Source organism: Eutrigla gurnardus (genome assembly GCF_963514095.1).
Source record: "Eutrigla gurnardus genome assembly, chromosome: 8".
Classification (NCBI taxonomy): domain Eukaryota; kingdom Metazoa; phylum Chordata; class Actinopteri; order Perciformes; family Triglidae; genus Eutrigla; species Eutrigla gurnardus.
Genome location: NC_139922.1, coordinates 8,951,789 through 8,968,030, shown reverse-complemented (window position 1 = coordinate 8,968,030; position 16,242 = coordinate 8,951,789). Strand labels below are relative to the sequence as shown.

The 16,242-nt window shown below is 42.9% G+C and overlaps 2 protein-coding genes across 2 annotated transcripts in view; both read right to left on the bottom strand.

The window, feature by feature from the left end:
* Positions 1-16,242, bottom strand: part of ptpn11b (protein tyrosine phosphatase non-receptor type 11b) — a 306,181-nt gene that overhangs the window by 249,707 nt on the left and 40,232 nt on the right. The window lies entirely within an intron of this gene.
* The window catches only part of agrn (agrin), a 228,851-nt gene that overhangs the window by 208,220 nt on the left and 4,389 nt on the right, over positions 1-16,242 (bottom strand). The window lies entirely within an intron of this gene.

The window sequence follows — 16,242 nt, the reverse complement described above, 5'->3', positions numbered from 1 at the left end:
ATAACTAACAGGCACATAAAATGATGAAGCTGCCCCTCTTCATGTTCTTCACAGTTAAGACTTGTGGACAGAAACTCGTCATACTTGTCCTCAGGTGACGGATCTGTGCTGAGAAGTATTGCCACTTATCTTCCTCCAGCTCTCTGCTATGTGCTCAGCGTTCACTTGGGCCCATCCCTGGCTCTCTCCCTCGCTCTAGTTCCCATTCCCCTCTCACTTGGCCCCACTATCTCAGGCTCAGCACAATCAAGTGCCCCCGTCAGCGATGGGCATTTCATTACCTAAGTGCCAATTCCTGAGCAACCGAGCAGGTACTCGAGGGCATAACCACAAGCTGGCCACCGAATGCTAATGAGAAGGCTCATGCTAGTGCTGTGACCCTCACTCAGTGCATTTATGTGGCTGTTATAAAATGATTGCTATGAATAACAATGTTAGGGTGGTGGTTTGATCAAAGCATGTACGTGTTTTTTAACCAAATCAGTTTCTGTGAGGAACAAAAACTGAAAGAAATTCACACTCGTGTCACTACCTGTTCTGGTGCTACCCATCCCTGTTTTCATATGGATATCTATGTCTAATTAACAGTGTGACTACACTACGGCAGACTAAGTTCTAAACAAATCACAGTAATTTAAAAGAGACACAAGTAATCCCACTTTGTTAATCAGGTTTACTCCAAAGTTGATTTATATAACCAAGTTCTTACAGAAGGGTTCAAAGTTTGGACATGGGCTATTTATAAATGTTTATGTGACTTAATGTTTTCTGCATCCTGGACATCAGCTTGCTAGCTTAATGTACATTGAGAAAACTGAGTGACTTCAAAAAGAATCTTGGGTATTTTATAGGGGGTGAATCAATATGTCTGAGTAGCTTGCTTGAATAAATAAATTCAATTCAATGTCTTTCTGGGCTTCTGCCAGAACTTTGAAAGCTAAACATTGTGCTCTCTCTCTCTGCGTGTCTATTTGTCCCATAAATGTCCCTGTAAGTTGATTAAACATGATAGATAGGGACACTTTTCCTGGCACGACAGATGCCTTTAGTGCATCTGTGTGACCAGTAAGAATGACAAATATACTTTTCAAATCTACATCCCTGCAGTCAGAAGTAATGCCTCACATTTATAAAAGTAGCGCACTGCGTCTGCCATCAGTTGGAAGATCCATGATCCAGCATTTGCATCGGTAAGCATCTACCGTGCTGCAGTGTCTTAAAACAAGACAGTGAGTTCCTAACAGCATGGTCGCTGTGCTGCAACTAAACCCCGATGTCTGACCTTGGAGAAGGGAGGGGGCAAGTGAAAAGAAAGGTGTCACATTATCACATGTACCGACCAGATAACAGAGGAAGTAGATGTGTTTGTTTCACCATCCAATTCTTACAAGCTGCTTGCAGTACAGTACTAACCATAATGGCAACCACACTTATGATGGAAAATGGTTAATACTGCCCCTCCAAAAAAAGCCATAGTGGCTTCCCAATGGAGACATCTCCAACATCTCCCTTCCCCCAGGCTAGTGGTGGGGGAAATGGCCCTCGTCAGGTAAAATGACCCTTAATGCCTCCTGAATAGAGCGGCTAACTTTACGCGGCCAGGTCATTAGGGAGACAAAAGGGCAGGTCAAACAGCAGGAGAAGACCCCCGACTACACCCCCTTCCCCCCTAGTCTGAGAAGAACTCCAAATGTAGCCTGCCCCACCAACACTCATCCCCCCCATGATCCCCCTCACACTTCAGGCCTCTGTGAGCGATGGAGCAGAACAGGGCGCTCCCAAGTTGGAAAGGAATGAAAGCAAGTGGATAAATCTGGAATGGAAAAATTAACTTGGACGTTTGCATTTGGCCGCTGTTCAGCTGAAGTAATCGGAATGACTGAACGTGTATTGAAAACTGATAATGGTCCCGTGCAAAGATCCTCCACCAGCCATCGCATCAGGTATGCTGATAATGTTTGCAGATGACTTGGAGGCCAGGAGGGGACTTCAAGGACAACTGAGGAGGAGAAGAGTTTGAAAGGAGGGGAGCAGGAGTTTGTGTGCATTTCCCAGTCACATGCCATACATGCACATGGAGCCCCTCACACGCAAAACACACAGACGGGGTCCTGTCTCACTTGACTGTCTTCAGATGTTGAATAAACTTGCGGTCCAAACATCAAAGTGGTGTGGTGTTTGTGCATGCAGGCATTTACAGCACTACTGAGTGACCACACAAGTACTTCCACACACCCACAGCGAGGCAGACAGCCAGGCCTGGAAAGAGTAAATACCCAGAGCTATGCAACAGCAACATGCAATCCCTTCCTCTGAGGACTTGGTGAAGAATGTGGGAAGTGAGTACGAAGTTGTGCTAGCTGGAAAATGTCATACCTCGTGGTTTCCGCTTTCCAAGTTTAGATAAACACCAGTCTACTTCCCACATAAAACATTTAATGTTGTTTTATTGTGTATAAGTCAGTCCAAAACAACCGCCAAAGAAAAACCCACACATTTGAGAACCACACGCATGCATTTTTTTTGCTTGATGACCGAGTTGAGATTCAGATGTACTCGACTCAAATTGTATCAAAAGAATTTAAAGCTCTTATAAGAAGCGATCTTTCAAATTTTAAGGAGCAACCACGTGAGAGCCAAGTACGAAAGAAAAAGCTGCACACACCTTCATCGTAACAAACATCCCATGAAACCTAAAGTCACTGCTAAAAATGGCTTTTTCTTTGAGTTGAGTGCCTGTCACGTCTGAGGTCAGGTTACTCTGTCATGCAGGCCAACAAAGGATAACAGAACAAAAAGGAGCTGCTCGAGCTCTGGCAGCAGCTTCTGAAAGACCCGCTTCACAGAGAGCAATAACTTCACCTCATTTAGAATGAAATCCCCGTGAATAATCTGCCAACATGAGAACCTGTCTCTCTAACGCGGAATAGGCAGGATGAAGTGTGCTTGGGGTGAGTGCATGTGTGTGGGTCTTTCTGGGTCTTCCACTGCAATCCTACTAGAACTGACCTGTTTTAAGGATCTAGGTTTAAGTTAGCACAACCATGTATGAAAAGCATTCCCTGCTTTACTATTTAATGCTAAATGTGACCATAATTTAGTAAATGAACATGGTGCTTGAAACTAGCGATTGAGGCCATAAACTCATGTTTTCCAATGTTAATTGAGGTAATAAATCAAGTGAGAAGTAGGGTGATTTTCTCATAGACTTCTATACAAGCCAAATTATTTTGCAACCAGAGGAGTCACCACCTGCAGGCCATTAGAAAGAATGCAACGTTAAGTCACTTCTGCATTGGCTTCACTTTTCAGGACTGAAGGTTGCTATCTGCAATTTTTTGACAAGTTATCTCTGGAAAGAAATGCATAGCAGCAAAACAAAAACAAAAACAAATGAAACCTCTTAATTTAATTAGTTGAAGTTATGATCTCACAAGGGTTGCAAGGGTCACAATGGTCATGGTTTTGGTGTTAAGATAATTCAAAAATGCAGTTGAGTGAGTTCAGAGCAACATTACATTTTAGTGCAAACTTAAAGACTGTATGTATGTATGTGGGGACAGCAGTATGCCTGTAATACCACCTTCCCCTTTGCTCTTTCACAACCCTCTTTACGCTTTGATGAGCAGCCCTTAACAATACCCTGATTCTTCAGAGCCACCATGGTCCCTCTCCTTAATCCATTCTGCTCCCAACAGCTCCATGAACATGAGGTTTCTGCTCTAAGGTGGGACATTCTCTTCACTAATGCTTCTTCTAAAAACATGTTTTGGTACTGCTCATCTCACAAGAAGAGAAAGGGGGAAACGGCATATATCATATTCAAAGTCCAGAGCAAGTTCAGTGTGAACGCTGAGCTTTGATAGTTGGCTATGGCGGAAGACAGGTGGTGGTTGGGAGGGGAAGGTTCAAAAGAAAAATGAGTCAACACCAGTCCTTGAGCCCCCCAAGCCTCCACACCCCAGAAGCCGTTCTCCGAGCTTTTGTCAACACTGATCTATAAAGAGAATCTTTGGCGGTGTCCTGAGGGCGTTAATTTACAATCCGCTCCAACACTGAGTGTGTATTCCATAGTCCTCACTTACTACCGCACTACCCCCCCCCCCCCCCCCCCCCAGCTCCCTTTCAGTATATGATAAATGATTAAGTCTGATAACAAGTTAGTGTCTGAGTTTCCTGTTGAAGAAAAAACGTATTTCGTCCCGTCACATAAATTCCTGTTAATTTCACCAACCGCGATGGAGAGGAGCGAAATTAAAAAGCCGTCTGCTCGTTCTCAGGGGGTTTCATATTCTGCCCAGGTGCAAACACACAATAGTACGGATGTGCACACAAACACACAATGAGACACAGAATAAGCGGGACTACACATGAGCGTGCGTACGTCTCAGCATCACCACACCCTGCACAACTCCATTATTAAAGTCAAATGGAAAGTGAGCACTCTTGGGAAAAGGATTTTTTAATAAATCTTTTGGTTATCCGGGGAGGGGAGGTGATGAAGTGCGTCTTTTATCGGGACTGTCGGCACTTCAGTTCAAACCAACCAGGTGATTTGCATGGCGTATCTCATTTCGGCTTCTTCAAAGGGAGTGATGGCGGGGCTAAAGCGAGCAAATCCAAAACACAGTGGCCATGACTGACTGCAGGTAATCCACCAACTGTAAACTCTCGGCCCACAGATGGGGCCCTGGTGACTCGGTGGCCACCATTCAATATTTGTTGTGATGTTCAATTGAGGGATAACATTAGTTATGCATGAGGTGTCAAATGAAACCTCGGAGGATGGGATGAGGGAATGAGACTGCAAAATAGATCAGTCTTTACAAAAAAATGAGCGCCTCACTATTGAAATACTCAACTCGGATTGGAAACTCCACCACCTGTTTCAGATGCAGTTATTTATCTAAAAGGTTGTAGATTTATTCTCTTATAAGATATATCACATGTTTCACAGACATTGTCAAAAGAGCTACAACTGCATCAAATGTAATTTCACTTTTCAGAGCCTCATTCTCCCAAAGCAACACCAGACCAAAGTATGTGCATGAATTGGTGATGGAGTTATTGCTGATTAAGAACAACTCGACAATTTATTGAGCAGCTGCTGATATTTTTGGGGGATTTTCAATCTACAGCCTTCAGAAACACAACAGCTGGAGAGTCTCATTCTCAAGCCAAACAAAGCAAATAAAAAACAGATCTGCTTTTTTAGCAGTTTGCATAAGGATTTCTTGTTCTGTCCTTTGTTTGTTTGATTTGGACCTTTAGTTAATCCTGAGCAGGCCAACAACAGGCCACCATGAAGTGTGCTACACAGACCTGCAGATATCCACAATGTTTGATAAATTACTTGGAGAATGTTACTAATCAATCATTGCTTATAACTAATTGAAAGATTATTTGCCTTCCTGATTTCTCAACAGTTCCTATCCATTACTCAGCCCAGAAACATGACATTGTGGTCAGTAATTACTGTGAGGCCGGTTCCTGGATGTAACTAACTAGCCAGCGAAGAGGATAATGTGGGAATAAGACAAGGGGCTAGCCACATCACCTCCAATCTGGTAACCAGTCAGCTATCTGTCTAACGATGGATAAGCCTCTAGAGGCAAAGGCCTATCTTTCCTAGGGTTCAGGTGTAGCCAGCGGGTATCCAGGCCAATACTTTCTTTTCCATGTGTTGTACATTGTTTACTGTCCGATTAGCAACTTGAGATGCAAGACTGGGGTTGGAGTTAAACGACAATTTACACATTTAAAATAGGCTCGGAAAACATTTTTGTTTTTTACAGTGTAAGTTCACCCTGACAGGCAATCTTGTTGCAAACAATTAGCATAAACAGCAATTATTATGCTGAGTCGGTTTTAGTTTGCAGCACTTAGTCAAATCTGCGATGCTTTATGCTTGTGCACACAGCAGCCTGTTATTTGTGAGGGAGCATTCTGTCTGAAAGGATCAGTATTTCAAATGAGATGTCTGAATATAATGACACCAGAATGTTGATGCCAAATAAAGATTATGTTCATTGAGGATTCTGTATCATAGCATGTATGCGCAGAGCAATGAATTACGGGCAGATGAAAGGCATTACAGAAGGTTGGCTGTGCTATCAATAGCTTGTTTTTTTAATTGTTCCCAATGAGCAGAGGGTATGCTGCCACGTGTGGCCACTTAGTGAAAAGGCGTCACAACCACATTCTTTTTTCTGAGAGATTTGCCTTTTTGTGCAGCCGCTCAGAGTGCTTTATTTGAAAAAATTCTGAACCTTTCAGAAAAGCACTGGTGACGTCACTTTATAAAATGGAGAAGCTAGTTTTGGCCATGTCTGTCAGACAGACACTATCACAACAAAGACAGAAAAGCCCATTAGTGGACTAAAATGTTGCTGTTGAGTTTTGGGCTTTTATCGCGGTACAAGTAGTCTCCAACAGAACATGATCATTTTGACATTTCATACAAAGATCCCTGCAAAGTATGAGGGCAAGCATCCGCTGGTAAGTACTTGGTGGTGGTAATATGTTGTCAAGATATTGTTGCCATAACAACTTTAAAATATCAAATTTAAAAAATGCTCAGAGCACTATTGCAACATGCCTATCTGCCAAGACACGACATGGACACAGGCCCCTAGGCTTTCTTTAACATGAGAGAGAGAGTGTGTGTGTGTGTGTGTGTGTGTGTGTGTGTGTGTGTGTGTGTGTGTGTGTGTGTGTGTGTGTGTGTGTGTGTGTGTGTGTGTTTGCATTGACAAGTGTGTGGAGTTCATTATCAGGAGGGCTGTGTCCTCAGGAGCACAGATGAAGTCCAGCAGCATTTAGTTTAGTCTACTGTCGAGGAGGCTCCTTCTCCATCCTTTATTTTCTGTCTTTCAAGACAACCATTTTCCCAAAAACACAATAAAGGAGGAGGAGGGGAGGGGACTGTTGGCAAAGACACTGAAGCAGACGGGAAGACAAGAAAGAGGAATAGGGGGTTCAAGGAGGGGAAATGAGAGGAAAGAGAGGAGAGGAATCGCCTCTCAACTCCAACCATTGTCTAGATGTAAATTGGAGCTGATCAAGATTCCACTTGCATCGTAACCAGCCAGTTCAATCTGCACAGACTGAACAGAGAAAGACAGAGCCATACTGAGAGACAGAGAGAAAGATATAGATGGAGAACAACAATGTGTTTAAAGAGTGACTCACATACCGACAGACATGCAGAAACACACACAGGGACAAAGGAAGAGATTTGGCTTGAGCATGAGCAACAAATGCACCACTTTAGAACCAATAAAGCAATGACAAGCAGAGGTAGGGGGGTGGATGTTCTTTAGGGTAAGAGCACACACACACACACACATATGTATACACATATCCTAATTTCAAAACTTTGTTCAGAACCAGTCTCACATTATTATAGGGCAGCCAAGTGATCACCTTTCAGATTAATGAAGGAAAGTTTCAAAAACAAAGTTGTCAACAAAAAACCTGAAAGAGATGTCTGACTGAGAGACTGCTGCAACATTGTGTTCATGAATAATAATGAGAAATGTCATCATATCTCTTTGTAGTTGTTGAGAAAGAATTTCTGCCTGAACGGGGACTGGGAATGTGTTCGGGGTTTCTTTGAGTGGTGTGAACACGCCTGCCCCCAATTTCACCCCTAACCAGTTCACACTCCCTATGGCCTCAGGTAAAGGCTAACTGGAGACTGACCTGTTGCTTTTCACTCTTCCCTGGTTTAACTCGAGGTGGAGACTGGATAGACAGCCTAAAACCTGCCGGGGCCAGAATGAGGACCTGGAAGTCCAAGGGTTGAAAAGAACCTGGGGGACATCCAGTGGGAGTTTTTTTTTTTTTATCTGAGGCCAAATCAAGATCAAGTGTGTGGCTGAGGAAAAATAAGTCCCGTAAACCTGCACACTTCACAAAGATATGAATATGATATGATTGCACAGGTGTACCCAGGTAAAACATGAAGAAAAACCAGAAGACCTGCCGTACCTCCAGAAAAAATACACAAAATCCAGAAAAGATGGATTTGTTCAAGCCTTGGAGCTCCTTTAGACTCCTTTCACCTGAGACAAAACCAAACGCAAATATTTGCAGGGAGCCAATAACACGCAAGACACTTCACATTTTCTCATTTACTGAATCACATGTTGGAACTTGTCCCGTGCTTGATGAGTAATGCTGCACTGATGACCCCAAGGTAGTCGACTGCATAATAGCCAATGTGTAGTTTTGTCTTGTGACTTAAGACGAATCTACGCCATCTATGGATCTAATTTGCTTTGTGGAGCTACTGCTGGAGTGAAAATGCTCAACCAAGCCATCTTTAAAGACCTGCCTTTGACTTACGTAAAAATACTAAACCTACAGCTAACTGCTAATCCTGTGACCAGAACTCGATTTCTATCAAGCTTATCTGGTCTGGAGAAAATCTCATCAATTAAAGTGTAATGAGGAGATGTTTGGAATTCCCCAGGCGGCTATTCAAGTGGCTGTCCTGTGGATTTGTTTCAAACAACATTTCTGTTAACATAGTTAGGAAATAGTTCATTATCAACCTGTGTAATTTCTTTCCCCTGTGGTATCCATTCCTGCTAACTACAGCGCGATTAACAAAGGTTAAAATATCCCGCCAATCCTTTCCAACTAGCGTTTTCGCTTGCCTGACAGCACAACTCTTTTAGCCGGACAAGACTAATATCTGGCTCTGAAAGATCAATGATGTTTTGTCAAAGAAACACTGCAGTGTACTTGCAAACAGGTAGAATTTCTTCTCGGGAGCACAGCCTAAAAAGGAAGGCCTGATTTATCAACAACAATACTCTTTTTCTGACAACCTATCTGAGAATATAGCCTGTTGAAAAACTAGAACAGTGCAAAGCCAAACTCTCCGCATTCAATGCCTCCATCCATCATGGTGCTCGTATGTTTCTCTAAAAAAAAACCTCTCGAACATGTCTGCACCAATTGCTCTTTCAGGGCATGCCTCCAAACACTCTGAGTGCAATGGGGGAATCATCTCTGAAAGATGGATGTCGAAACTTTTTTATATCATTTTTTGCTGTTGCTCTCACGGACACAAGAGGATTGGGGGCATTTTGAAATGGCTGGCAGCACTCTATGGTAATAAGGCCACGGTGTCTAGGTAATTTAGTACAAGGGGTTTCAGAGTGACAATAAGAATTTGGAGGGGCTGATCTGGGTATACCTCTGGCAACAGCTAGCACTCTGTGATAGAATTTGTTCCCTCAGGCCAAGCCTCTCTGAGGTGCTGCGCTTCTGATGGAAAATGCCGAAAGCTGCCTCATGGCACTTGCTACAAGTCTGCTTCCCTTTTTTTGCGTGTGTGGGGTTCTAGCACAGTGCAAGAACAAAAGAGACGATACTGATAATCTATTTAATGGTCCAGGCTTCGTGTAGCTGCAAGTGCAATAAAAAGAGAGAAATTAAAATAAGGGACAGTTCACTCAAATAAGTGCCTGTCCAATATTTTCAGTTTTATGTGTTGAGATTTTGAGAGGTAGCCTATTCCACTAACTTTTATCATTTTCCTTCTTTCCTCCCCTTCTTCTCCAGCTGTTTCTGACTCTCCATCACTCATGCTCTTTAATCTTGGACTTCACCTCTTTCCTTTAAGCCTCCTGGCTGTATTACAGGTCACACTTTCTCTCTCGCAGATCTATTGTCCCTCGTTGTAGTTACATTCTTTGCCTCAAACTACCGACAAAATGGGTTCTACATGATATACAACACTAAAAAACAAACTCACAGAAGATTCATGGTGCTAAAATACATTAAATGAATGGCTCTGTCTCAGAGCCTATATTATTCCCTTTATAGGCCCTTGTCTGTGTCAACCGGCCCACTCTTACCCAATGATGCCATTTGCCGCTGTAATTATATTACTCATCAGCTGAATGTTTGGATAACTAATAGAAGATTCATCTCAAGTTTCTTGGGCTCCTGATAAGGTCAGTCACATCATTTTACATTATTTGTCTCGGAGATTCTGGTCATTGATTACAATGAGCTTATATTGCATTCACATCATTTCATATCAGAATTACAATGAGCTGTTTAAGCATTAAAAACAGAATGGAGGAATTGGAATGTACAGCTTTGATTCTGTCCCTTGTTTTTATTAAAATTGCTTTTGCTTCACAGCCTCCATTTGCTTATTTTAAAGAAATCCACTTCCCCTTGTGGAATCATCCCTTATCTGTGGGTCTCGGTTACTCCAACCACATGGAATAGGGATTTCAGTCATTACTTTGGAGACTGTTCATTGTTGAAAGCAATCACAATGCAACGGCTAGGTCAGATACAGTGACACATACTAAATTATGTTTATGTCTCATTCTGATGGGGAGATAGTAACGTCTGTGTCTCTGCCTGTATGTGAGTATGTGTGTGTGCACATGTGTTTACAGATACATGTTCAAGCTAGTGAGACATCCTCTGCCAGATATCTCTGTTTGTCTGGGAAAGCCATCACGTCCTTGCCATTGTTGGCTAAAACAACAGGGGCTGGCCGAGTGCCTCCCTCTAGCCAGACAAATCTGTCAGCCCGGAGGGCAAGCAGAGATGGAGAGAGGGAGGGGAAAATTCCTAAGAGATTCATCTCTCAGGAGAGTTGTCATCTTAAGGGTTTGTCAGAAGAAGTATCACAAATTCCATAACTCACGGAAACAAAGGAAAGATCTTGATGACATTAAATTTCAAATTTTCTCTTCTTGGTTTAATCCCCAAAGCAGCTTATGAATGCTTGTATCGACAGCCAAGTGTCTCGCCAGAATGGCCTTGATCAATTCACGCAGCACCTATTAAAGCATGGATCTTATTTAAAACAGTGTACCATTTATTATGATGGACAGACAAAAAAATCTAAATTGATTCAGCAAAACCTGAGATTAAATCTTTGTATTCCTTGCCTTTCTTCTTCCTTGTTAAAACCTGGCACCTACATTACCCACAATGCATCTTGTCCACTGACAGAAGGTTCAGATGTATTACACTAGTAGCAGCCAATGTAGCCTTGAGCTGCTAGCCTCAAGCAGAGATGAGGAGTGGGCTACATACGCCTGGTAAGCTCATTTCTACCTAATTCCTCACCCCTATATATTTTTACTTTCAAATGTGTAGTGTTCTGCACTAACCCACACTGACTCAAGTGACATCACATGAGGCAATTCATCAGACTTCTCATAACTCCCTCTGGAGCCACAAAAGGCTTTTAACAACTCATGCAGTTCGTAGTCCCCAAAAGTCTACCAGAATCTAACTGACTTTTAAAATATGTCGTTCTCGAGGAAGCCCAGGGAGAAACAGAGAGAAGAACATGGAGTTAGATCAGAGGCTGGTGTCAGGTCTGCACGGACTGCACCTGGTTGTTAGGACTATGACAGCTTTACAGGGCAAGAGATTCCAGTCTAATTACAGGTGGAACTGCTGTGAGATGGGAACACTAGGATGAGGAAGATAACGACTGTGAGAATAGAGAAGAGGGCAGCAGGGAGCAGGGAGCAGGGGGGGTGGACGGGAGTGCAAAAGACGCAGGAAGATTAGAGACAGGTACAGATAAGAGTGGAGACATAAAACCCAAAGTGTGATGGGTCAGCAAACTGTCATATATCAGTGCTTCAACAAAACATCCGAGATCGCCAACAACGGACGGACCGACGGACACACATGTGCAGGTCATCATCAGAAAGTGATTGAACGTGACACCCTGAGAGTAGGAAGAAAAATAAAGAGATGATGGCAAACACAGAAGGAAACGTGGAGGAAAAGACAAGGGAGTGGGAGTGTTAATCCTTAATTCACCATGATAGGCCATTGACAGAGAAACAGATCAGAGGGAGGAAAGGAAGTAACAGAGACTGAGCTGTTGTCGGAGGGGTTAAATAGCACGGGAAAGGCCTGCACATCCCGTGATTTGTTTATGCATGTGGGACCCCCAAGTGTCAAGTCTCCCTTACTTCCTGTATCTGCTGCACTTTAATGTAAATCTTGTATGACAGTGCATAGGATTAGACTCAAATTGTGGATAAGCAACAGCAACAATTACAAGTTCTATTGTTGCAACAGATGGCCTTCACCCTAAAATTGACCCTAATCTTAACCCAAATCCTGTACAGAGCCCTGAATGCAACCCCACTGAACAGCTTTGGGATGAACTGGAACATGGATTGTGAGCCAGGCCTTATCACCCAACATCACACACACAGCATATTAAAATCAAGAGCGGTTCAACAATCACACGTGCTTAAAATTTCTAGGTTCTTATTTAAATTATTTTTAAACAATTAAACCTGCCCAAATGTAGCTAGAGAAGTCTGCAAATAAGAATACTGGATTTATATAATGAGCCTCATAACCATGCATGTGAATGGTGGAATATAACAGGTTGAAACAACAGGGAGGATAAAAGGCCTAATGTGCCAACATTGGGTCAGTCCATCTGAATCTCCCATCCACAAGGTGACAAGTTCTGAATTAACCTCTGAACCAAGTTCTACCTCTTCTTGCTGTAATTTCAATAAAATATCTTCTTAGTCTCATATCTCAATCGGGAAAATTCTGTTGTTTGAGACTCTCAGACGGAAAATCGCAGCATCTCAAATACTGCTGACAAATGCTTACATACACTCATCCAACCAAGGACAGCTGACCGAGGTTTAGCATGTGTTAGTTCAATTATCATTCAATTATATTCACCAGGCACACTAAGAGAACATTACAGTTTGTCAAACTATTTCCATGGGAAAAGTTGATCAAAGAAGTCCCTTATGTATCCTACAACAAAAGGAATACAGGGCACACAAAAAAACTTTTTTTTTTTCATTTTCTTCCCATGTTCTCTTGATCTAAGCTGCTCTGGAGTGACAGCTGAGCTGACCTAAATACAAATCACATTAGGGCTTCTGCTATCCCCCTGGTGTCCCACCAAAACCCTTCTCTTTAAACCTGATGTTTTTGGCGTGTTGACAGTAAGTAGCCACACTTGCCATGGCAGCTGCCATGCTTCAGAAATGCGGTCTCGGAGCAAGAATTTTGTCACGGATCCAGTTCCCCAGAGGGAGTCCAGATCTCATGCAGACTGCTGCTCTGAGCTTTTTATGTCTGTGATCGAAGAGGGAGGTTTCCGGGTCACTGTACATCCAAGTCCCTGCTCAGAGCCTCCCAGGTCAGTTGCACTTTCCTGTTCCTAAACTAGAGAAGAGCTTAACTTAGACATTGACACCAGCTAACTTTACACTGTTTTTTCAATTCCGGGAGCATCAAAACTGCACTGCTTGTCAAACACTGTCAGCTTTACCACCAAATGAATTACTAAATGATTTGATCGGGATGATGAAGACTTTCCAACAGCATGGTTCAGTGCTATACAAGCAACATTACACAGGTATTTTCCAAATCAAGGCAATCAATAAAAATGTGTCTTATTATGTATAAACAAATACATTTAGACAGACAGTGTATTTGGACAGGCGAGATGTTACACAGTATGTCTACATGTACACTGTGGGCATGTTAACATCTCACTGAAGTGACAGGCATGTCACTACATGTAGGTATCTTTGCGTACTATCAATACCATCTATGATTTTTATCAGCATATGAGTGATACACTCCTGGTTAGGGCTGGGATAGGAGCCAAGGTGAACAGACTGCGGTTAAGTGGTCTGTTCCTCCTTTGCTCTCTTCCATCTTTCATGGCTTTTTCATTTTGGATCCTTTATCGCTATGCCAGGCAGGCTCTCCGCTCCCGCATTTTTAATTAAAATCTAAAATGTGCAATAACTCTGGAGACCCTGGGCTAGCTGGCAAACAGGTCCATTGGTCTTGATACGCCGTTGAAGCCTTTGTTGCTTATTTCATCAAAGCCTTCCATCAAGCCTTTCTATTGGTCCAATTCTTTTCACTTCACTGCATTACAATGCTTTGAAATAAGCCACAGAGGGTTCACAGATTTAAAGAGGGTACACCTTTCTAGAAATGCTCTACCGAGCAAATTAACTCTCACTCTTAGACTATAGTCTAATCCATTCAAGGACCCTGAGAAAAATCCAATCCTTAAAGTCAGTCTTCTTGACTTCTCCTTGCTGGAGACAAAAGGCTGCTTGTGTGGACATGAACCCTTAGTGTTTTAGTTCAGTCACCTGTCTGCACACACTTTCCAGAGGCATAATAACACAAACTCCATCTCCCCCTATGGAATTACCCCACCAACCATATGTTTTCATACCTGGAAAAATCAAATAGGTTGTCATGTTTAGTGATGCTCTAATCTGTCTTCGGAATGCCTTGGTAACATTAAAACTTGAGCAGCCTGATAAATTATAGGGCAACAGAGAGTTTTATAGCGGAGGTGGACCACCTCACCTGAAATAAAGACTGCCTCCGCTAAACTGCTACACTTTTCTTAAATAAAACAAGCAGAAGTGATCCATCCGATAAAATAATCCACATATAGCCATATAGCATGAGAGAGGTTACTGTTCAGACCAACATGTAGTAAGTAGCATGAGACACATTATGATCTCAGCTTAGACGGCCACCTCTGCTAAAGAAAAATCCTGTGAGTAAGCCTACGCTAGCTTATCAACATGACATGAGTGTCTTTCAAAGCTTTGAGTCACTGATTAACTGTGAAGTGACCCATGCATTTTTCAGTAAGACTTTAATTGTTCCTCAAACACGGGAGTCAACTGCCCCATGGATGATTGGCATTTACGTTATGAAAAAGTAGATAGCAATGCGAAAAAACCGAAGCTCTCCATTTTGCCCTTATCATTCTGTCATTATCTCCTCACATATCAAGAAGGTGAGGAGGGAGGAGGCGGCCAGGTAGGAGCATGTGCAGGTTAGGAATTCCCGTCGATTCCGGGCCTCCTCCTTGCACAAACAGTGAGAAACATGCTCAGAGATTTCTGTGAGGCCTAGGCTCATTCACTGAAGGAAGGCTTGCTGGAAGAGAAAGGGGGGGCTCAAACAGTCAACCCACATCCCACCCACCCCGAGGAGCATTCCGCAGGACTGTCTGCTCGCCCATCATTAAGCAAGACCACCTGCTGGCAAATTGGGACCCCCATCATGTTCTCAGCAAGCCTGGCTAACTCCATTACCAGTGAGCCTCTGGACTGCTGTACATATAGATCATATAGAATCAGTGGTATGTTGAGCAGTAAAACGCTGCTCATTAACATCCCACAAGGACTTCTGATTGTCCAACCACATTAGCTGCACTCAGTACTGCGTAATAAATAGATGCAGCACAAGAGGACAAAGAAAAGATCTTTGATGCAGCTGTTGCATGACTATGCACTGACTTCTGACTGGCTCATCTCTCCTCTTCTAAAAAGAGACTGATAAAAAGGGAGGGAGAGGAAGAGATGAAGACAGAAGGAAGAAACAGCCCTTTGTTGCTGACTTTTTTTTCTTTCTTTTTTTTTTTGACTGGGCCTTGAGGGAAAGACTCTGGCATCAAGTCGTCATCAAGGGCTGAAACAAAAGCAGCTGATAAACAGACCAAGACAGATAAGATCTCCCTGTACGCTCAACACTTCATCATCAAGAGGACTTCCTCTCTTCCAAACCCCCAACACCTCCGCCTTCTCTCTTTTTTGCCATTAATACAACAATGGGAAAATGGAAATGATAATTAACACAGCACAGACTTTTCAACTTCTTATATCTTTCCAAAATTTGGAGTTTGGTTGAGCCTTGAATTACCCCCTCATCCACCAAACCACAACTTCAGTTTTGTTTCCAAAGAGACAGCATATGTCTGTGTTTGATTCCAACTCATTATCTGTCAACTCTCTGCACAGCACAAATTACTTTGGTAACATGTCACTGAATGGTAGCTGAAGGACCAAACAAAGGAAGAGGTTCTTATCTTCCAGGAACATGGTGCAAATCCATTAATGCAGATGTGGTACACTTTGAATTGAAGTGTTACAGATGTTTTTGGAATTTCAGAAATGGCCGTAAGGGCATCAAAAGGCAAAGATAAGGCATTGACGGGAAAAAAGGGGCATTCTTTTGGACTGTAAATATGGTGTGCAGCATTCTGCAAGTATTTACTGAGATCTTGTAAACACTCCTCTGGGGAGGCCGCTCTGTGGCGGATGAAAGCCTGTCACCAAGTGATGGCACACATGGACTGAGTGGCCCTGAAGTGCCACCGCCCAGAGCAAAGAGCACAGGGGTAGCAAGAGTGAGAAACACAATGCCTGA